Source organism: Corvus hawaiiensis, chromosome 7 (genome assembly GCF_020740725.1).
Source record: "Corvus hawaiiensis isolate bCorHaw1 chromosome 7, bCorHaw1.pri.cur, whole genome shotgun sequence".
NCBI classification, from domain to species: Eukaryota; Metazoa; Chordata; class Aves; order Passeriformes; family Corvidae; genus Corvus; species Corvus hawaiiensis.
In genome coordinates this window covers 28,241,221-28,265,063 of record NC_063219.1, presented here as the reverse complement: position 1 = coordinate 28,265,063, position 23,843 = coordinate 28,241,221, and the positions used below count along the sequence as shown (strand labels likewise).

At 38.7% G+C, this 23,843-nt stretch overlaps 1 protein-coding gene across 7 annotated transcripts in view; it reads right to left on the bottom strand.

Annotated features, from left to right (window-relative positions):
* PTPN4 (protein tyrosine phosphatase non-receptor type 4) overlaps window positions 1-23,843 on the bottom strand; it is a 112,049-nt gene that overhangs the window by 74,435 nt on the left and 13,771 nt on the right. The window contains exon 1 of one of the 7 annotated variants that reach the window (XM_048309991.1): window positions 15,832-16,009. The exons of 5 other annotated variants lie outside the window; for them this stretch is intronic. The gene's annotated coding sequence lies outside the window, so the exon portion shown is untranslated. Of the gene's footprint in view, window positions 1-15,831; window positions 16,010-23,843 lie in introns of those variants that run through there. One more of the 7 variants, XM_048309992.1, reaches the window with a different exon arrangement.

The following is a 23,843-nucleotide window of genomic DNA, read 5'->3' as shown; positions in this document are numbered from 1 at the left end:
TTCAGACACAGCAACAAATCCGTAAGAGTGAGCAAAAAGAACATAATCCCTCAGTGACCCTCAAAATCCTTTAACACCATGAAAGCATTCACTCTGTCCCTTCAACAGACCCAACCTGCAGATCTATCACAGTTCTTGCTGTAACACAGATCATCCTTGCTCCAGCCAAACAAAAACCACTGCATAGTTAGACAACGACTGGATTTTTCTCAATGTACATAAATGAAATTATCAAACTCAAGAAAGAAGGCACTGTATTATGAGTTTGCTATGGAAACAGGAGCAACTATATTGGGCCAGAACAACAGTTCATGTAGCTCGCAGACTGGAAGGGCAACGCCTTCTCCACTTTAAGGAGGAAAGAAACAAATAGGACACACACACTTCTCATGCTGTTCCACAGTGTGGAGTTTAGCATCTTCCTGGTGTGAAGCTCGTATTCCCACCATGCTGGACATAAGTCATTCACAAATGTTTTCTTCATGGACTAAGAAACTATGTTTTGTACTTTCAGATTATGCATTGAAACATTATATTCCATGTCCCACATAAAATACACAGTAGTTGGAACCACCATCTCATAACAGACAAGTTTCTTGCATGAAACTAAGGGTTTTTGCAACTACAGAACACAGTTTTACAAGAATAATGACTGAAATCCTGAATGCATCTACAAAATGGAAATACAACAGCCATGAAAGTGATAGAGAGGAAGGTAACCAAAGACTGTCTTCTGAAAAACACATTCAAAGTTACTCTTTCCCTACATATCAGCAAAGAAACTATGGAATTATGTAGGGAATATGTTAAAACACTTCACCATCACATACACTTTCAAAAATACTCCTCCTTCTAAGATCTGCCAGGGTTATTACACGGAACTGCTTTGTGGCCAATCATATGCACACCACCCATATTTAAGCCTCTATCAGCACATGCACACTTAACAAGAAGGACACAGTTGTTAAGCACAGATAGACCCTGCAATTACTGGTTTTACTGACACACTTGTTTTACAGCGTAATTGGCCCCAAATGGTATCCATATCATCTTCATTACTTCTTTCTTCCAGCAATACATGCACCAAGAACACAGACAGTATTATGTCTCCCAAACACATACTGCCATTCTTGCTGTATATTTTGAAAACTTACTAATAGTGAAATGGCTACCTACTGCTTATAAGATTACAAATTATAGCTGATTTCCTAACAAATACTGATATATAAAATGAGAAAATCTGGTAGAAATTCAGCTACACTCATTGCATACTTCTGCAATAAAAATATTATAGCTAAATATAATATAGTATGGAATAAATAGAGGACTGATTTACAAAGTAAAATCTGCATCCCCAAAAGAAATAGAAATAAAAACAAAAGCTGAGACTTAACCAAAAAACCAGTTTGAGAACAACTGGTTTAAACAGCAGGTTAACTTAAGCAAGGTACTACTGTGTGTGCATATCCATGCCATGGGCAGTGCCTTGGCCACTTACGCTAAAATATTTCTATACATGCAGGTGGATTATTTAAATTTGACTTAAGATTAATCTTCGCATATGACGGAGATTTTCTGCTTTTAATTTTTCAGTGTCTTCTGCTAAGCATGTAATATTTAGGTGTGTGAATTAACAATCAAAAGAACATGCTGCTACAGCAACTGGAGAAGGACAGAACTTGTGCAATGTAACTCCACTTACCTCTCAGGTCTGTGGAGGGAGTAAGTTGTACATTTCCTGCCTGAGCTCAGGTTTCAAGTGGTGAAGCAATTCCAGGGAGTGTTCCCTATCAAAGGGCAGAACATTCCTGCAATACTGGCTTGGTTAGGGCACTAAAGAGCATACAGAAGCTTCGCAAGTGAATTTTCGGCATCCTTTATTCTGTTATGTAAATGTATACAGTATAACGACAATTTGCTTGGGCTTACAATAAACTAACTGATTTTAAGCAGCTTAATAAATAAGCAGTTGGTTAAGCAGGTAATTAACTGAAATTTAATTTATCCAAGAGTGCAGCCAATTTGCTGACTTGATGTGAACTTTCTTTAGAAGAACTCTTGGTGTAATGCACAGAAAAACAACCACCTTAACACATTACTGTAGGCACATGTGCATGCAAGGACATGAGAAATTTCATTTTCCATGGCTCATCTAAAGCAGCTAAAGAAGCTCACGCATTGCCAGATTTCCATTTGTTTAGAAGCTTCTATTTTAGCAACCCAGAAGGCACGGATTTGCACTGTGGCCCACCTGCTTGTTTGGGTCCAACACAGTACATGAATTTCTTACAAGAAGTAGAAAAGTAGGTCAGACTCATAGAAGACCCACATCCTTATAACATGATGCAGCTTGAATATGTGCAGATCCCATTGTTACTAACATTATCCAGGCAACCTAATTTTATACTTATATCTATCTGAAAAAAAACCCTATTAAAAGTACAAAGACAATTTTGAAGGTTTAAACAGAGTAATACAACATACTGCAATTCAAACAAACCCTGGGGTACGCCTAGAGCCCATCTTCACATACATTTACTGAAAACATGCTAGTGACACCACATAAAATGTTTTAATCCAAACTAGTTTGAAAATGCTAAACATCAGCTGGTTGTGCATGTTTTTGAGGGAATTCCACATTAATTCCAAAGAAAAGGTTTGAATTTTTTATCTAAAATTTGTTTTGAAAGCTTTCAGCAATTCTGATACAGTACACAGCTTCAGGACATTCCTTATAAATAAAAGCAGAGTAGAAATGCACTTTTATTTAAGTGAATCGACCCATGCACTACAATCCTGAACTTGTTCCAATGGGAGTTGGACTCGATGATCCTTGCAGGTCCCTCCCAACTCAGGATATTCTACGATTCTGTGATTCCTTCCTGCTTTCTGCTGACCAAATAATGGAAAGTATCCATCATTCATTAAAGTTGATATGTAAACATTGGCTTATTTCACTTTGCAGTCACCAGGTGCAAGGCTTCCAGCAAGACTTCTAGCCAGGCAACGGCATGATTAGTGATTCCAGGCTCTATCAAACCTTTCTGTTTTATTCCTAAGTTTATATAATATCAGTTATATGTAAATTGACCACATTCATTCTACTTAAGGAAGATCATGTAACTCCTGAAAAGTTATCGTATGGCCATTTACTAAACTTTCCCTAAAACTTCCCTGAAAAAGAGGGATATCACATTTTTACTGTTGACTAACTGGGACAGTTACTGGGACTGTGCAATGTAACTACAGCCAGTGATTCTTCAGTGCTACTGCATTCCCAGACAGTTGTGGAAAGAGAGCACTGGATACAAGGAGATACTGGCTTTGGAAGTTAGGAAGCTGACTCCCCAACTTTGCTCCACTGGTGGGCAACCAGACTGTGCTCTCTTTAGCCTGGTTACCTGCATGGGGCTGGCAGCTCCAAGACTCCAAACTCTCCTGCTCCCGGGTCAGGGGGTCCTGCATCCTTCCTTACAGCCTGACCCTGAGCAGTCTCCACGCTTCCTGTGTGAAAACAGTACACATATTTAGTTGATATGCAGCTGCTTCTACACATTCCTCCAAGATTTCTGCTATCTGCAGACACTCTGACCTGCTTGATCAAATCCCTCATGGATGCCAGAAGCACAGAACAGCAAAGGAAAATCCTACTGCACTTCTGAAAGCCATAAAGAGAAACGTACTCATGTGCTCCTCAAAATATCCATTATCTGACCTGCATTTCAATGAATAAGGTACTCTTAAATCCTCCTTTTCCACATCATCAATCCTCAATCATAGGAAGAGCCAAATATAACAAAAAAAGCATCGGTTCTTAAAGTATCTATGACAGGTTCTGAAAATTTTGGGCCCAAAGCTCAACAGCTGAGAGAAAAGAAGTTGAATTTAGCCCTCTCCTCCACCACCAGTTTTTCCTATACACGAACCAGTAGCAGAGAACTAATTTGATACTCTAGCCATTTACTCAGGTAAGTTTCTAAGATTGTTAATGCATCTCATTTTATGAACATAAGGATTTCACAGGGTTGGCTGTGGATTTCAGTGCAGTCTTGATGCCTAATTAGTAAGTATTCCCAGTTAAAAAATTACTCAAGGACTTCTTTTTAAATTAAGACATCCTTGAATAATGCTTTTTATCTACTTCTCTGAAAAGGGGTTTCAAATCTGAACAACTGCTGTGTGATATCAAGCAAGATTTTTGCTGTTAAAATCACATAATTACTAACAGAGGCACAGGTTAAAGATGAAACACCTTGCTCTGCCACTCCCAGATTTTCATACTTTCTAATGTAAAACTAGTAACTAATGAGTGTTCAGTCACTCTACACAGGATAGTGGCAAATCTGTTAGAGACAGCTGGAGGCTGTACACCAGAACACAGCAAATTACTGAGATAGTACTGTAGCAAGCAACTATTTCCTCTGAAAAATAAACTATTTGGACAATTTGACAATTCCCTCCCTTGCTCCTCCCTGCCCCCAAGAAGAAGGGCACAGCTAACAGAGAAGCCTATTATAAATGACACTTGTATCTAATTAAATGTCAATACTCATTATGCTTGAAACTGCATGCACCACACTCCCAAAAAAGCCTCTCAATTTCAGCTGATCCCTTTCTGTTTTGAGTCTGAAGTGGGACAGTACAGGAAGACTGTTACGTGCTTTACTTTACTCCTGTATGTAACATTTCAGGAAACACAGAATGGCAAGATAAAATTCATTAGTTTGAGATTACAACAACTGCCGGCAGTTTAAGAGCAATACTAAGAAAAAAAAAAAGAGTTCTTACAAACCATGCCATCAACACTGACAATTATTTTGAACCTAAAACCTTTATGTCCTCCCTTTTTATGCTCAGTCATGTTTCTCATGCAGACAGTAACCTTTCCATCTTCACTGTCCAGGGCTCTAGATGAGATAATAGCCTGAGAAGATATTAAAATTTCTTTGGCAAGGAAAAAAGTTTAAAAAAAAAAAAAAAAAAAAAAAAAAAAAAAAAAAAAAAAAAGGCAAATAGACTTATAAATTCCAAACAGCTCAATATGGTTCATTTTAAACCCATTTTTAAGCTTCAGATATACTCTTAGTGAACACCCATCCAAACCACATTACCGTTTCGGAGTGTCAGAGATGCTGAAGAAATTCGACCACTAAAATAAAAGCCTGCAGCCAAGAAAGAGCTAGAATTAAAACAGTCAGACCCTTTTTCCCCCCCAATCCTACTTCATCAGGGCCCCCACTTCCCTTTTCACTGCAACAGTCCTACAGGCCAGAGTGTGAACAAATGCAAAGACAACAGAAAGCCTCCTTCCAGCTAGTTCCTGCCAGCTCATGGCTCAGTACCCACTGACCTGATGATAACAATACTGCAGAAGAGCAGGACCTTTGCATCACTTTCAAATGATGCAAGAAATATGTCCAGAGTGCACATGCCTTTAGGCAAAGCTTCACAGCCAGCACCTATGGTTATTCACAACCAACACAAACCCATCTGTCCTGCAGGTGACACACTGAAGTCATAATCAGACTGGAAACATCATATGAATTTGTGCAGCTGTTTTGTTTCTGACCTGAAGACTTTTCATTTCTAGGTGCTACTCGGGTTACGGAAGTTTTATGAAACAAGTCACATAAATTTGAACAAGATGTGTGAAGAACCTCACATGAGGTTTCAGAGATTACTTTTGAGCAAAAATATAGAAAATTTCTCTACAATATGCAATACACCCATACACACCTTAAGAAACCAGAAAAAAAGCACACTTATCACTCTATTAAGCAATGGACTGTAATTGATCTTCAGGAATCACCTGATCACAGTGTGACTCCTTTACAGAATGGTTTAGGAAAGCCGTATCATGGTGTGAAGAAACAGAGAGAAGACAGCTGAGGCTAGAAATGTCTTTAAATAATGATATTGCTATCATTTAAGGCCTGTTATGTGAAAGCACAAGTTGATGGCAAGCACCAGCTACAGCAGTGCCAGCTTGTGAGGCAGGAAGGCCACAGAGAGGGAAGAAGCCCCAAGTGCACAGCTGTGGGCCATGGCACAACTCACGACACTTCAGCTGGGGCCAGGTGGCAAACACACAGAGGCACTGTAGCAGCAGCAGACCACACTCCTGCAACAAGCCATTGAGGACGAAAAGGACAAAACTAGCAGGGAAAAAAATTAAATCTAACCTTATTTTAAAAAAAGCCAACCAATCCCTGTGGAAGGGCAGATAGCTGAAGCAGTCAGTAAATGATATGTCTGCCAGGAAAAAAACAAAACACCAGGAACAGGAGCACTGTTTAAATATCACTAAATGGTGACTTCAACTATCCTCCTATATTTAAAAAATACTATAAATTAAACAAACATACAAATGCATTTATAGGACATAAAACTTCATTTCCTAGTATGCAGCTGTCCGCTTATGATATTTGGAGGTGTTTATCATGTGTGAAGACTACTAGGAATAAATAGAAAAGTTTTCCAAGTGAGTTCCACCTCCATTATTTTAAAATCGATTCTATCCATAACCTGCCCTTGTTTGAAAATAGCATTAAAAATGCTAATCCATGACCCCCACACAGATGATTACAACATCCAACTCTTCCCATTCCTGGAGCTGGATCTCTTATTCTTGCTTTTATGACTCAATGCTATAATAGGATGTAATAAATGAAGACTATAACGAAACATTACTAAAATATCTCGATAGAGACTTCTCAAAATAAATCTGCAGTACTTTTTAAAATGTGTTCCTAAACTAGGTTAAGTAGATTTAAATAGATCTTTCATTATAGGGAAATCTGGCTCTGATACAACTCTAAGATCAGGAAGCCTAAATATTTACCTATCAAAAGAAAAAAGAGCTGAAATCCATGCAAGTTCAGACAAAGTACAATCAGAAGCACCAGGTGATAACAACTTAGTATTTACTATCTCGCTTAAGGGGAGGAGGGAGGGAGAGGAAGAACATAGACCCCACCCCCCCCCCCCCCACCTCAAACCCCCCAAATCCAAATTTCTTCCTCCAGTTTTCCTCAAAGGTATCAAGGCATAACTAAATTTGATTCCCCTTTCCAATATGACTTAAAAGAAGACTTCTTCACCTATTAAAAAAAGGACTTTACAGTTCTGTACAGACCCAGTAGAAAACAAAAGCTCCTTAGTATATAAAAGGAGTCTTTTAAATTTTTGAGCTTTTAATGACAATGCTCAACTGCCTGTAGCTAGAATAACCAAGTACAGTCCTTTCATGACACTAATTATTAACAGCTCTAAACTTGAGCAACAGCCTGACTACACACGCTGAATCGAGGAAATGTAGCAAGTGAAAATCAGGTTCTCATTTTAGCTTTTCTATCTACAAATAAGAGGGCTTTTAAAACACAATTTAAGAAATCAAAAAGAGGAAAGTTACATGCAAATAACTGCTGGTCTTCAACAGTTGTACACAATTAAGCAGATAAAAGGGGTAAAACACCAAATGATGCAAAGTTACACATTCTAATCTGATGTGTCTGTAAATGAACACAAGTCCCATATCCTGTATGCTGTACAAGCCTCAACCACAATTATCTGAAAACAACACAGACAGAAAACATATGATGGATAATATCTGTGGGCTTGTTATGAGCCACTTGAGCACTCACACATCAATACTGCTGCACACTGAAGGACCCACAAGTCCAGGGCAGCCAGTGGAACTGGCAGCTGTACTTCCAGCCATGGCATCTGTGTTGTGAAGCCTTTGAAGTTAAAGGCAGTCTGAACTGAAAACAAACCAGCAAAATTCAGAAAAAGCTTTTCCTCTACTCATAGCCAACTTCAAGTTGAATTTTGGCTGGCACTAAAACTGAGGTATTAGACAGGGGGAGGAAAAGTTGTCTGTATATTTTGTTCAGAGTTGCTAAACCTAAGCCAAATTATCTCCAATAGATTTAAGCACAGCAGATGCTAATTCTATGGCTCAGTGTAACCAACTGGACACCTTCCATCAAAATTAGTTTTTAATCCGAAATGCCATTGCCATAAAAAATAGAAATTTTCACACGGAAAATTTCAGTTTTGCCAAAACCCACCAATTTTCTGCTGGAAACACTAAAATAATGCCTATCTGGCTACCTGTCTGGAAAATGCTTGTCAACTCCGCTTCTTCCTCCAGCAGAAAACAAACCAAGGGATGTCTTCTGGCAGTGCTGCCCAGAAAAGTGACCTCACTCCATCCGTGGCCCTGGCTTTCAGCCACCCTGCCTTGCACTCCGGGCACTTGGCCTCTCCACAGCGCTGTGGCTGTGAAAGGGAGCAGGTCGCATTTTGGTTGGCCATGGGATGAGCACTGAAGAGACCCCAAAGCACACCAGGGAACTGGAACAAGTTGCTCCTGCATGAGGCAAGATCAGTTTTGCTGGTGCACCTGCCCAGTTGCAAAAGAACCATCCTATTTTACATCATCCCAAATGTTAAGGCCTCCTTTTATTTATTTCTTTATTTACTATATTTTACAAGTTTGCCTCAGCTTAAGTAAGTATTCTTCTGACTTGCCTCTGCCTCCTCTCAAAGACTTTCTTTATAGGAAACAATTTCCATTTTCAAGCCAGTTCAAGACTAGAAACTCAAAATTATGTGAATAAATCTGACTCACGTTCAAAGAATTAAATCATGATCATTCATATGCAATGGAATTTTTAAAAGGAAAAAAAAAATCACAGTTTTGTGGGTTTAGTTTTTTCAGCAAAGTATCTTAAAGATGTCTCTATTCCCATATTTGTATATTGTACAAACCCACTTTGTAACAACTGTATCTGTACTTCTTACAAAGTGAAACTCTGAGCCAAACCAAAAGGTTTCCAAAATTGTGGCATACTGACCTGAACAGTCACACCCTGTCAGGGTTTATGACATGCAGACTGAAGGCCTCCTGCACTCATCTTTATGCATTCAGAGTTTTGTAAATTGTTAAACTACACTCAAGTTTGGACACAAATGAGTAAGAAGATAGATTATCTTCACTCATATGTCTAAGAGTATCTAAAAATACTTTTCCTTTTGGGATTGATTTTCTTCTCTTGAAAATAAATTGACAAATTTACAGAAGCATCTGTAAAAAAAAAGCTGGAAGAAAACATAATGCAAGAGGAAAGACAAGATCCAAAGTCACATAAAAGTTTATAATTCTTACCAGGGTTCATCAAACCAGACTTCCAAAAAACCCTTAAAGTTCTATTTTTTTGTTTCTGAATATGACTGTTTTCTTCCTTTTAGCTTTTGTTCTTCATAAAATTAGACAGTAATACTTGAAAGTTTCCACAAAATTAACCTAACAAAAATAGCAGACACTATTAATGGTGTGAAAAGCAACATAACACTGTCAAGGCTAACTATGAATATACTGTGGGGGGGAAGGTGGGGAAAAGAAATCCCTACATTCCTACATCCAAGAAGTAAAGGCACAAAGTTGAAGGTATACAATTGGAAAAGGCAAAAAAGCTAAAAAGACAGAGTTTTTAATGCACTACAGCTCCAGAATAAAGATACCATGTTACCCAAGTGAAACTAAAATTCACTGACAAACTGTATTTCTGTATTATACAGCTCATCTATTCAATCTCAGACCTTTAATGAGAAGTTATATTTCTTTTACTAGCATATTAGCAAATCACTTTACAGGTATAGAGTATAAATTTTCTATAAAGAAAAAGCCATCTAGTGTATTTACATTTAATAAAATATCAACTGAGAAAAATTATCTATTTTGCTTGGAGCTGGAAACTCCTACAATGAGCTTCCATTCAGAACTAGCAAGAAACTTTCAATTTGGTTGGTCTGAGATTAATTAAATGCAATTATTCTACTATTTACTGAGTTTATTTTTAGAAGGAAAACAACTTCTACCATCTCCTCTAATGCATTCACGTTCAGGAAGACACAGAGGCTTTAATACTTGTTTATCATATTGGCTCTGTTCAGTATCAAGTTTCACATCTACTGAAAAAACAGGCACCTAACCATGGTACAACCAGTTATTCAACTAAAAACAAAGCAATAAAAGAAACATCACAACTCCAGTGGAATAAAACATTGCGAAGAAGGGCAAATGAACCCACCCATGCACAGTTTGTGTACGCTGAAGTTAAAGAGCAAAAGGCTATTAAAAGGAGAAAGTACTACAAAATTATAAAAGGCTATTTATAGGCTTCATGTCATGCTACTATTTAATCACACTGCTATTTATGCTTTCTCTCACGTATTTACCACCTCTAAACAAGAACAAAACCTCGAATGCAGTTTAATCATCTGCATATCACAGGGCCTTCAGCTGCACTTACTTAGTTCTCTGCTGCTCCCAAGAACTTTATTTCATCTGGCCAAATCGATTTCCTGCACACACCCCCTGCCACAACACAATGTGGGAAGGAAGGGCCCATCGGCCCTCGCGATGCCTTGACAGTAATCTAATTACCTCCATTCTTCCTTGTAACACAACCAGAGGTGTGGAAGGACCCTGTAAAAATATGTTCTCTGTCACTAAAGCTGCAGTATGGTTCAAATCCCCACTCTGAGCCTCTTCACTGTGCTGCAGCTGAAAGCACACAGTTACGTCTCAGGTGCGAGGATGGGGGCAAGTTCAGGTTTTGATTTTTTCCCCTACCACAACTCTAAATGCCAACTTCATTGTAACCACAGCCCAATACAGAAGCCCACACATCATCATAGCAAATGTTCTCCAACTTGTGGTACAAAAGACCGAACCAATTTTTTTTTTTCTTCTCAATAAAGCCTAATCCTAAGAAAACCATGCTGTCAGAGATGATTACATACCTAGTCACTAAACTCTGAGTAAGTTTAACACAAATGAGCTTTTCTACTATATTGTCTATAACTGACATCTGCATCTTCACAATAAAATAATCCAATCACAATAGTTGCTCTCAGAAGTCGTCTTAATCCACTGATTAATTTAGCTTTCTTTGCCAGCGAATCCTACTACTTGCATAGAAAATTATTGTTAAAAATGAACTTATGCTACTTTACTGTTCAACTGTATACAGGAGAGATTGCCATGTTCTGGCCTTTAACAATCTTTTCCCACTATATTAAAACTAAGGACATAGCATTCTTTTTCTCCTTGAAGTCAAAGGACTAAAGCTGTAGACTTGATTTAAGAGCCTTGTATGCAAACTAATTCACCTTTCAACAGAGAGCAGCTTTACAAAATCCTTGGCAAAACCCCCATTTAGATCGTCTCTTCCACTATACTGCAGCTAATAGAGATTACTGTAAGAGACCAGAAGCAATTATAGCCCCCAAGTTGTTAGAAACCAGAAGTTTGCAGGGCTGTCCCATCTTCCCTGCAGTGAGTTCTCTGCTGCCCCAGGCAAGTGCTCAGCTCCTGAGCCCCACCTCTGCTGAGCCAGGGGCTATGCAAGGCAGCAGGTCTGAATGACAGATTTGAACCAATTTCCTCGGTGCTCTCAGCTCTCCTTTCATTCTACTGAAAAAGTACTTCACGTAATGTGTGATTATGTTGGATGTCTCTCTGTTTCAAACTCGTAACAAACATTGGAAGCATGTGGTAGCCTATGAAAACCTGACAGCAGAGACCTAACGAAAGGCTTAGTGGGCCTGTCTGTAGCGAAGTTGGCACACTACAAATGCCAGAAAGGAACTTCATGGTCAAAATAAAAAGGTAATGTGAATCTGCAAGAAAAAACAAACATATCATGATTTCCGAGCCACTCTGCAATGACAGCATAAGAAACAGTCACAGTGTAAAACTCACCCTGGTACCACATTTGTTATTTTTATACAACAGTATTCTGTTGTATAAAATAACAGCATAAAAAGACTCCAAGGCTACCTGAGAAGCATCTCAGTTACACAAGTCAATGTATTTTTATGATAGTAGACCTTCAGTATTTGGAAATTCATACAAGCTTTATGTAGACATGCTGATGTTAAACCCCTATGAAAGACGGCAACAACTCCTCAGTCAGAACTAAGCACAGAACCTGTGCTGCAGTCCTTAAATCTAGGACATAACTATATCCTCAGGTGTAATTATGGCTCAAGCCACACACAGCAGAGCACTTAGTCAGTAGACAGCTTTCTGCCCAGCATTTCAGTTCTCAAGGATCTCTATGACCCTTACTTGCAGTGTGAATTGCTTTGTGGAGATGCAAATCTCTGACAAATGAACTCTGAAACTCCTCCAAGCCTGTAGAGCCAAAATCTCAAATCTTTTCACAGCAATTATAAACGTAAGTGTCCCTACAGAGCAAAAGATTTCAGAATGCACCCAAGTTTCCCAGCTTCTTACCCTTTTGGTAAAGGTGAGAATGAAGATTTTTGGCTGTTGTCTATAAAAGAAGTGGAAGGGAAGCTGCCAGCAAGTACAATCACCACTTCCTTAAATACCTTTCCTTTAAATCCATTATTAAACACTTTTTTTTTTGCTCAACTGCAAAGCAGTCAGCATTCTGGGACAGATTCATTTCTCTTTTCTAAAAGGGAACAGAAGCTACTGTGGGAGAAAAAGACAAGCCACAACCTCTCAAAGTACAGAGCACAAATGACTGTATATCCAGTGTTGCCTCTGAGTAATGCCATACACAGAGGCTGTTGACAGTCAAAGGAAGGAACATCTCGAATTCAACCTGGGGTCAGCCTGGGCCAGCACCAAATTACTGGCAGTCCTTAGAAGAAATGTCACCATTAGATCAGGTGTGATTACTAATCACCACTAGTGCTACCTTGAACAAATGAGAAATCTTACCTGCAAGAATAATTCAGTAAGCAAACCTCAAAAATAATGAATGAAGCAAGTTTTGAGAAAGTTCTGGATTAGTTTTCCAAAAGCTCTAAAAGCGTTTTCTCAAGACGTTTATGTTTTATATAAAGGAAAATGCAGTTGTAAAATTTCCCAGTACAATTCTTGCTTACATTCAGAGTTCATTTAGTCACAATAAAAAGCTCTAAGGTATCAACACAGACTTGCACAGAAATGCAAACAAGTTACAATAATGAATATTTGAGTTTTAATGAATACTGTTACAGTCAAAAAACAGCCCATTAAGTTAATAATATAAAAAATACAATTTTTTTCAATATACTTTCTTGTTTTATAAAGACACATGGTCTCCCTTGGGAGAATCCTTCTATAAATATTTGACATGAAAAGCAAGATTTTTTGTCTTAGCAAGTATGTTGTGATTCCTGACAGAAATAATAGATAACAATGGACAGTGGAGATACCACACTGTTAAGCTGAACATAAAACTGTTAAGTTTATGTTATCAAACATTTAAATGGGGTCCTTTAAATGTCATTAGGCCTCATCAGACAATTTAAAGAATATATTAATTAAGTAATCTCAAAATAGCCTGGCTCGTGCTCCTGTTGTTTTCCCTGGAAAGGCAGGTACAAACATGGGTCAGATTCACAGGCTGATGCTTACAGATTCACAGGTTGATGACGTAGCCATGCTGAAGCTACAAAGGTAATAATTCATCACTAAAACCATCAGTCCCTGTACCATTCACTTCCTGCAAATACTCCAGATCTCTTCCATGTATGTTCTTTCCATCTCAAGGCCCTAACACAGTCCCCCTTCTAACTGTTCAATTCCCTTCCTCACTCAAATCCTTCCCTACATTTTGTCCATTTCTCTAGTCACATTTCAACTTTCCTCCGGCTTACTCGATGCCCTACTCCTTTGGGGCGGGTACAGAAGATGGCAGCAAAAGAAATCACACAAATGTGCCCAAAATGCACAGAAAATCAAACAAGTTCCACCAGGAGGCAAGAAGAAAAACCGTAGCCAAGAGACAAGAACAATGCCCAAGTCTGCTCCCAAGCTTAATACAGAGATGCCAGGTACATCCATAGTCAGAGTCACAGGTGTAAGTGTCTCATGTATTCTGCTGAGATGCTTTCCATATGGTTATGAATGGAAGAGATGGATGGCAACATAATCACCTATGCAGCATTACCAAAAATCATTAAAAGGCTTTTAAATTTTACACATTTTAACATGCGGTACAGAAAGATTTCCACACCATTACAAAAACCTGTAAAGAACCTGCAAAGTCAAGTTACTTCACCCTGTCTCCTGCATGCATACATTTTGACTTAAATCTGTGTTTTAGAACTTCTCCCTACTTCATTTTTCTATTATCTTCACCAACAAAATTAATTCAATGCCTGTAATGCTTAGGGACAACCTCCTTCAAAAAAAAAAAAGACTTTCAGAACAGAAGACCCAGAAGGAAAACTGATTAAGTACAAGTTTATTCTCAACATGCACAAACATGTTGACAGTGATATGAGTAAGTCCAGTAGTTAAGTTTTCTGATACTTAAAAAGAGAAGAAAGCTTTGTATCTATCAAGCCGGACATGGATATCTAATGGTTGGACTTGATCTTTAGAGGTCTTTCCCAACCTCAACAATTCTACAATTCCAAGTGTGAAGAGACACTCAGATGATAAAAGATTAGACTCATCTTTTCTTTACAGTGAAAATATTGTAAAAAGTGCACTGAGAAGCAACAGTGTACCAATATACAAATGAAGATGGCATTAAAAGGCAACAAGCTCTCAGAGTCAGCACATTTGCACTGCTCCTCTTGGGCACTGTGTTTAAAAACTCTGTTCATTCATATACCCCTGCAGTCAGGCCCAAAGGCTTTCTTACACCTGCTTCTTTAGGCCTTCTTTTGTAATTAAACTCAGCTTTCTCAAACTCTTTACATCTAGAGCATCCCAGAATTAAAAGGCTACAAAAGAGAGACATATGGCAGGATATGGAACGTGCACATTAACAAAGAAAACCAAGCAACTGGCTTCTGCTATTTTCCAGTGTCTATTCACCCACACTTTTCCCTGCTGGCAGCTCTGCAGCACAGCCCAGTTCCCCTAGAAGCAGCTGCAGGAGCCACAGGTGGAAGCAACAGGAGTGTTGGTCTGCAAGGAGAGTCTCTCTGAACAGTGGTACTATGCTTAGCTGAGGACACAAAGCTCTTCCCCATGCTCCCATAAATGCTCAGAAGAGATATTAAAATGAAGACACTAGTATCACTCAAGCAATAGCCACCACACACACCGATGAGACACAGTCACCTTCTCTCTAAAGAGCATGACAGACCCATGAGAGTGTCACAGATCAGACTCAGTTCTTCTGGGGAACCAAGTCTTTCAGTACAAGAAGTACTTTAAATCAGGACTTTAGAAAATTCAGTATTTTCAAAACTGCATTGGTAAACTCAGGTAGCAAAAAGCTTCCTCTTTACAAAGATTTACAGACCAGCCCAGAATAGCAAGGCTCACCAAGGGCAGAGGGTCAAACCAAAACCACTGGCTTCTTAGCTCAGTTTTCCCAGTTATGTCCTCTCTGAAACAATCAGGGGATTAGTGACAGAGATGAACAACCTTGCCATATTATGAAGAGGCAAAAAACTTCAACCCACAAAAAAGAAAGGATTCTTTTCCCCTTACAAATTACATTACATTACAAATGTAGCAACTACATTCTTTAACAGAATAAAAAAGGAGATCTGAAACCACTACATATGCATTATGATTATGCAGAGCACTCTGTCCGACAAAATCCAGATTGAATTGATCCTTCTGAACTCCAGCCACTACATCTGCAGCATTAGCAATACTGACTTCAGAACACGCACACTTCAGCAAGTGTCTGTAGCCATGATAGACACATATGGAGTAGCCACCTAAGTACAACCATGCAGTTGTTGAAATGGGGTAACAACAAGAGAATTCAACAGTCTCAGAACTGTCAGCACACTAACACCAATGATACCACACCATGAAATTGCTAATACCTTATGTGGAAAGATGTGACAACATACAGTTTGTTCCCTAGATCACAGGAAGGAGATCCTGGTGACCCGTGACTGGAAATGTTTCGGTAGCTCCAGGAAGTTCCAAAGAGAGTAAAAACAGATGAATGAGTCCTTTTACAGTCCAGTAAAAGTTTGCCAAGTTTCAGCTTTGTCCACTGCTGTAAGAGGTCCTCTCCTCAGAAGTCAGTGTCAGTGGGTCCAATACTGGAGTCTGTGAAACCAGAGAACAAAGGTGAGGCAGCTCCAGATGGATCACACAATTACTGAACTGAGGCTGCCAGGAATATGCACTGCCCATGGAACAGTGGGCGGCCAGTTCCATGCACCATGACACTCCTTCAGCATTAGTCCATAGCAGGGTATCTCAAGCTGAAGAGTTTCTGAAGAGTTCTTCAGTTCTGATTATTCAGAGGAGAGATATGTATCAAGGCTTGTCCTTTCCAGATGCAGAAGCTGACGTCAGGATGCTCTGGCAATTTCTTAAGAATGATGAGCATGATGTTATGTACATCAGAGAGAGACGCAATGGTAAAGAGCTTAATAACACCACTACATTAACCTTATGAAAAGTAGCCCCCACTCTCCCAGAACCAGCACAGCATGCTTATTTATCAGGTCACTGAAAAATCTGAGGGAGCTTCTCAGCAGCTAAGACTATGAAGAATCTACAGTGTCCATCTGAGAATTTGCTGCTCTCAAATTCTTAAAGCTAGAGCCCAGAGAGCAGAAATCCCTGTTATTTAACACAAAATCAGCAAGAAGCTTGTGTCTGCTACTGACAGGCAGGCAGACTGCTAGGAGCTATTCTGATTCTTCATGAAGGATGTAACATAAGCATTATTAAATAACAGACGTGTCCATCTGTCCTCTGGAAGTATATAAAGAGAAACACAAATTAGAATTTCTTCACAGTCTTAGATCATCCGCCTTTCTGTAAGAAAATCTGCTGAAAAAAAACAGAGAGAAATGAAAAGGTGCCAACTAGACTGAACAAGTGCTGACAGAGCTCATGAAAGTGCAGAAAAATCTCATCTAGCTCTCAAGAAATCCAAAATAAGTAACTCAAGAGCACATACACCCAAACCTACAGCTTATGCATACTTTGTGGTAGGCTCTGTTTTTTAACAGATATGTAGGCATATATACATATATACATGTACATCTCTGTGACATGGTGGTCACTAAGGCAAAATAACTCAAAAAATCTAGGACTGACCACTAATATTTCTGCCAGTATATATTCTATTAAGCCACTTCGTAAGATTACTGTAATACGCCGCTGAAACATGATATGGGAAGATGTTGGTAGCTGGAGTAGGAGCAGCCATGCCACCATTACATAGCAAGTTTTAATACCACTACAAATCTGGTTCTTACATTTCATCTTGCAGTTCCATGGACTGATGAATTTTTAGTCTCAACCACAAGGGATGAGAAAAGTGTTAAAATTGTAGGTGTTTGAACATTTATCTAAAATTCACTTTTGTAGTTAGCTTGTTTTCCTGTTTTGTTGGCTTCACTAAGAAGTTTCCTTCAATTTTCTACTGAATATGATTGAGAGTTTAAGAGAATAAAATATTGCTTTCCAGAGTAACTACATCAGAGTTAAAGATGATCAGAGAGCTATTACTTAAATGCCTGTTTTCAGAACACTTACAGATAAAAACACAACATCTATGGAAAGTATTTGAAATCTAGGTAAGGCAACAGGAGACACACAGAAAACTGAAAAGTTGTCAGCAACATTTAGCTGAAGAGAACACAACCATTGTCTCCACTGGCAGCAATTCAAGAAAAGTATTACCTGAGAAAACTGAGAGCAACTCCTGAATGAAGATCATGCTTTCCTTTCAGTCGGGAAAAAAGAAGAGTGTTCAAGAGCTTATGGAAAAGAGCAGGCAGCAGGATCCATGTTACCAGCAGGCACCAGCAACACAGAACTGACACAGGCTAAAAAGACATTATACAACTACTGAGAACAGGAGGAAGGTGATGGAAAGATCTCCCAGAGGAGTGCTGCCAGCCTGATGACACAGGCATCAGATCCCCAAGCGTACACATAATAAGGCTGTAGGATATTTTGGGAGAAGATCTAGAGAGGAACCCACAAAATGTCATATTTATTTACACTTTATATGCCACAGACAGTTTGCTTTCCATTTCCAGTTTGGAGTTATACTTCAAGACACTAGAATTTGGTGGTTCACTTTCATCAGGACAGTACATGAATTCTTGGTGTTAAACTTTGGAAAATGACCCATTTACTGAAAAAAACCCAATACTGAATGATCATGTGTAACCTGAGTGAGCTCACGTTTGTTTCAGTGCATTAAGCTCAGATTCCTGTTTTACTTCACAGCTCAATGTTTTAAAGAACCAAACATTGATTCTTTTGTCCTAGAAACAAACGGAAATTTGGAAAGTCAGTAACTGGGACTATGGTATGCAGAAAGAAGTCATGGACAAGACAATGAACTACAGCTCATATGACTGACCAGAGGGTAACTAATATCATTCCTTTCTGAAAGGATGTACACACCAAGCTGCAGAAACTGTCTCCATGGTGTGCATCATACTGTTAAACAACGCCACTTTTTCTCTTACTTTTTCCCGAGTAAGTACAGGAATAGAGGGAACAATAATATACATGAATTTTTAAGAACAACAAAAAGATATTCTTACATTAGGTGAGACATTTTGAGACTTCAACACATGCAGACACACCATTACACACAGGCTTGGATCAAGTCTATTTACATGGGAGAACGCAGAATTGGATTTAGAAGTGAATTCATATTTTTTGTGGACTTTAACCTAAGACCAGTTTTGAAAATTACCGTATTTGCAGATAACTTCAGATGTATACGTTCCCATTTCAGTGTCAGTTTAATATCTGTAGAGTAAAACTAACATCCCCCAACAAACACAGAAACAAGAAAAAACTGCCAAACACTTTTATGATGCTTGTTAATAACTTGACTGCAAACTAATGAAATGCATCTCTGTAGACTTAGGAAAAGGAAGGGATTATTTAGTGCATTTGTTTACCAAGAGCATCTCGTGATTGATTTCAGGGACATGAAATAATCATGTTGTCAAGATATCCAGTCACTGCTGGAAAGACACTATGAAAGCAGATTAGGTTGCATTACATTTTTTTTGTTACCAATGATTCTACCAAAATGGCTTAAAGTTTTTCAAATTTCACAATAAGCAGGTTCCATACCATACTGATTTGGACAACTACTGATTTAAGTATTTTTTTTAAAACTTATACATATCCAACCCCAACAGCTTACCAGTCTAAAACTCACTGTAATTACTTTATGGGTGACAGTACAGGTTTAGCTAAGGATGCCCACACAAATGATTCAAATAGGTTTTCAACATATCCTGAGGACAACAGGCTCCACCTCCTGCACACACTGAGGCTTTCTATTGATGTTGTTATTGATCACTTATTATAAGAAAGAGATTAACAAGGAGCTTCGGAAAGTATGTTAAGCAGCAAGGGGGAGAGGGAAAGAGGTTAAGGAAAAAAGCAGCAGAGATCAGGATTTCCAGAAGTAGGATGCGACAACGTCACAGACAACTACACTTTACTCTGACAAACTCTTTTTATTTTGACATAACCTGGCATTGTTAGCTAACACAGCATCCCTGACCCACTCCTGAGTCTGGCCTCTCGTTTTCAGCCTTGCATCATCCTCTCCCTACTGCTGACATAGCCATTTGTACAGCCATATGGTAAACCAGAGTGGGGAAATAAGCAACACAATTTTGGCAAAATTATTCCTCAGTCAGACCAATTCCCCAATATGACTCACTGTGCAGCGGCAAAAGCACTACAGCAGCACAAGGAGGGCAGCAGGCGGCCATGAGGAGAGGAAGGCTTCCTTCATGGTCAAAACAAGGAAAAGAGTAAAGGTATTAGCATCCAGCCAAGGGAGTATCATTCGTTCATTCATTTTGTTAAAAGCCATCTCCAGAAACGAACAAAAAGGTGAAAAATGGTGAAAAGATGAGGAAAATGTGAAGATAAATTCAAAACTGAAGCTTTCAACTGTGTATTTACTGAATTTGGGGCAGAACACAACCAGATAAAACAGGGTAATAACTAGAATCATTGATAGGATAATAATTTTTTTCATGATGAAGCTAAAGCAAACATTTCAAGTGATGAAAAAATCTAAGGAAGTGTGCAAATTAAAAAGGGATTAAGAATGATGATAAATGGAATGGAAGGAGATGAAGGTGCAAAAACAGAGGGGCAATCACAAAAAGAGACAACAGCACATTCTTCCTTGAAGCACTGGAGACCAGAAATTTCATGTATTCCGCACCACTTCCATAGCTACTTATGGACTATCACAATAAAAGTATGGCTTTATTAAAAAACCAAAGCATACATCAAACCTGTTAACTTCCATATGTCAGTGCTGAAATAATGTCATTCTGTGTTTATCCAAATCATCATATATATATATATATATATATATATACACACACCTGAAACTGTTGCATCATTTCCCTACTTATCTGCTAAGGACCTCCCTTAAAATTTCCTGCATTATTTAGGTCCCTTTCACCACAGAACACACAAGGACTTGCATACAATACAGCAAACAATGACAATGAAGAATCATTGGGAAGAAACAAGTGGCGTGTGATTTGTTTTGTGGTGTCTGAATCGTTAATTTGTATTTTGTTTCAGGAGATGCCAGGGGAGAGGTTAAGACTACAGTGTCAATGCAGACAATTCTGAAAAGGTCAAGTTCCCCAAAACATCATGAAAATTCAGTGATAAAATGCAGCCAAAGACATAACGTGACAGAGGTGATGGAGATTGACAGAAAACTACTCTAAAAGGCTCCCTGTACTGTTTCATCTGAAGGCGGTGCAATGTCTGGCATATCAAACAAAATGGAATGGTAGTTACCAATGCAGACATCAGAGACGTTTTACTGAAGCTGTGCTTAACTACAGAAAGAAACTGAACAGAATACACACTGAAGTGCTAAATCTGACCTAAACCCCTCTTTCTGTTTGTGCATTAAGAGGTCTTCAAAAGTACAATGTGGCTTAATAGAATCCATAATGAGCAGCAAGACTCATCCTACTGTGTCTGTACTGGTAGAAGACTTCCACAGAACCTGGTATTTGCTGCACTTTCTATCTTCAAATTTATATACTCAGTAGGCGTACAAAAAAATTTCTCCTTTTATCCAGTGATCTCAGAATTTGACTGGGAAACTATTTCTCATTTATAAAGGAGTAGAACAAGATGCAGAAAACCAAGTAATTTGCCTGTCATTACACAGTGAGTCAGTGGCAGCAGCCCACACTGGTCATACATCTCTTGCTGTTCTTATCAGGTACTGGCATTAGAATAAGGTCTTTTATAATAGTTACATCCATATGTATCAACAACATGATCCTCACAATTTCAAATTTATGTTCGCTCTTTCTTTTGCTCAGAAAATGAACACTAAGCTTATACAATGCACTCTAAAAGATAACACATTAGTGCCTTCCTCTTTCAGCCCAGTATTTCTTTGACTGAAAGATACCAGAAATGCTTTTGGGTTTCAGTTTACCAGGAGCATTTAAAAATAGTTAAATATTCTACACGATAAAAGTTACAGCTATCAGTACCTACATGTTAAAACCAAACAAACCTAGGAATGGATTTATAATCAGTCTGTATGTGGCTACATCAAGGAAGGTTCACTGCACACAGGATACGAGTCTTACACGTCTCCATGTTATTCATCACTGTCAGGATTACTGAGTTCCGGATCTTTTATCTGATCCAAGTGAGCACTCCCGTTCTTATCTGCAGCACGTGCTGTGCCAGCCTTTTTGATGCAAAATTTTTCTCCCTGTGGTATGAAAAGTGACTAGTGCATGAGGGGTGGGGGGGAGAATGATGATGACAGTACAAATGAACAAGGAACAGTAACACATAAACAAAAGATAAATTGTTAGAAAAAAGGTTAATTTATGCAACTCAAAGAAAAAAAATTCTTCTAGTTAACAAGCAATCCCTGAATCCCACAGAACTTGGCAAAAATTCTATTATCCCTTAAGCATATCATCTTTGGCACACAATCACAGGAAAGATTGGATTTTATCTTGATCAATGACTTTGGCAGACCTTTCCAAAAAGAAAGACTGTTGTAATTGGTGCTAATACATTTTCCTCCAACCAGCCTCTGCCTCTGCAGCAGAACTTTCACTTAAGTTTCTTACTGTGTGCTCAGTTTTACTATTTGCCAAAATATTGATGGAGTCTAGACTTTTAACTCACAATTATTTTTCTTATCCTGCAGATGTCCGTGTCCAAATAGATAAACTTATATTGAAAATAATCATTGCCACTTTTGCCAATGAAAGACAAAGAATGATATTCTGATGTGTGGAAATACAGTGGTTGTGCTATGGAGAGTTTCATGCCAGTGCATTCAACAGAACTGGCTTAAAGCTTTCAGCTCAGGCAGCAGGGGGTGGGTAGTCAAGGCCAAGCTGATTATGTAGCTGCTTGATATATCTCCTCCCAGCTGATATGTCATGTAACTGTACAGGGATGGAGTCCAAAGACCTGTAACTGATGCCCAGTTGTGGGTAAATCAGAAAAGCAGCAGCAGCTGAAGGAGTAAGAAAGCAGGATCTGCTCCTTCCAAACATCTGTCATTATTGGATCTTTCTAAGAGTTATTTGAATGTAGCATCCTGGATCTTGACCCACTGTATGATTGCTTCTGCTGCACCATGCCAATCTAAAGCCTATCAACCCACACCACCAATGAGCACACACCCCCATCACACCCTGGTGACAGAAGATCATTACGTGTGGCACTGGACTTGGAAAGGCAAAGGCAGTTGGAGGAAACAACCTCCCCCTAGGAATGCTGCAGGCTCTCCACAGGTGTGGGGAGCAGCCCCACCTATATACATGCTCTTAAGCTTCTGATGTATGCATACAACTCTTAAGCTGCCAGTGAAGGTATACATTTCCCTAAAAAGGCAAAGTATGGATAACATTTAGAATAATTATATCTTTAAAATGCACTTTGGAATCCGCATCGCCATAGATAACCTTGCTTCACAGAGTTTGCAGCGCTCAAGGGATGTGTTACTGCTATAGTCAATAGCAGTCAATACAGCAGTGAGAAGAGCTGAGGGGACATGGGCTTAACTGTGCATGGCTAAGCTAACATCTTCTGGAAAATGACTACCAGGCATCCGTGTAGGTCTTGGAACAGTAATTGCTACAGAAGAAAAATATTTATACACAGTAGCCAATGTTTAATTGGGCCTAGGGAAAGGAGAAGAAAGATTCCTATATATTTTCAGCCATACCTGTCTATTAGACAGCCTAGTTAGCTTTAGGTTACAAACTGAAAGATGACTTTCCAGAGAGCAAATAAGACTCTTCAAAAACAATTTAACTGATATAGAAACCAATGTTTTCTTTCTAAAACAGAGACTGACCCAGAAATAATATTTTAAATTTACTTCTCATTAAAAAAGTTGTAAGTAGTTAGGAGTCCAAGTTATATACAATTTTTTAACTATCCCATGATATGTATTCACTTCTTACCTGTTCAAATATTATGTTCCATACATATTGATACTTTTCACTTCCCTGTATTTTGATAAATACATATATATAGCATAATATAATCTTATTGAAATACGCTGTAAATCTGAACAAGGACACAAATGTTAAGAGTGAGCTGTAATTAGTGGTGTTGCCACATTAGTCCACTTGACATTCAGATTCAGATGTTCCTGTTGATCGGCCTTTTGTCTGTCCTAATAGGGCACCAGTAGCAGCATTCGTTTCCAGAGAAACCAACCTCAGCTGGTTTCAGCACAAACCTCTTCAAGTAAGAGGCCATTATTTCAGTTTGTTGTCATAAGGTCAGTAAATCAAGATACCAGTATTTCAAGATATAATACAGATCACTGTTAAAATGGAGATTCTAA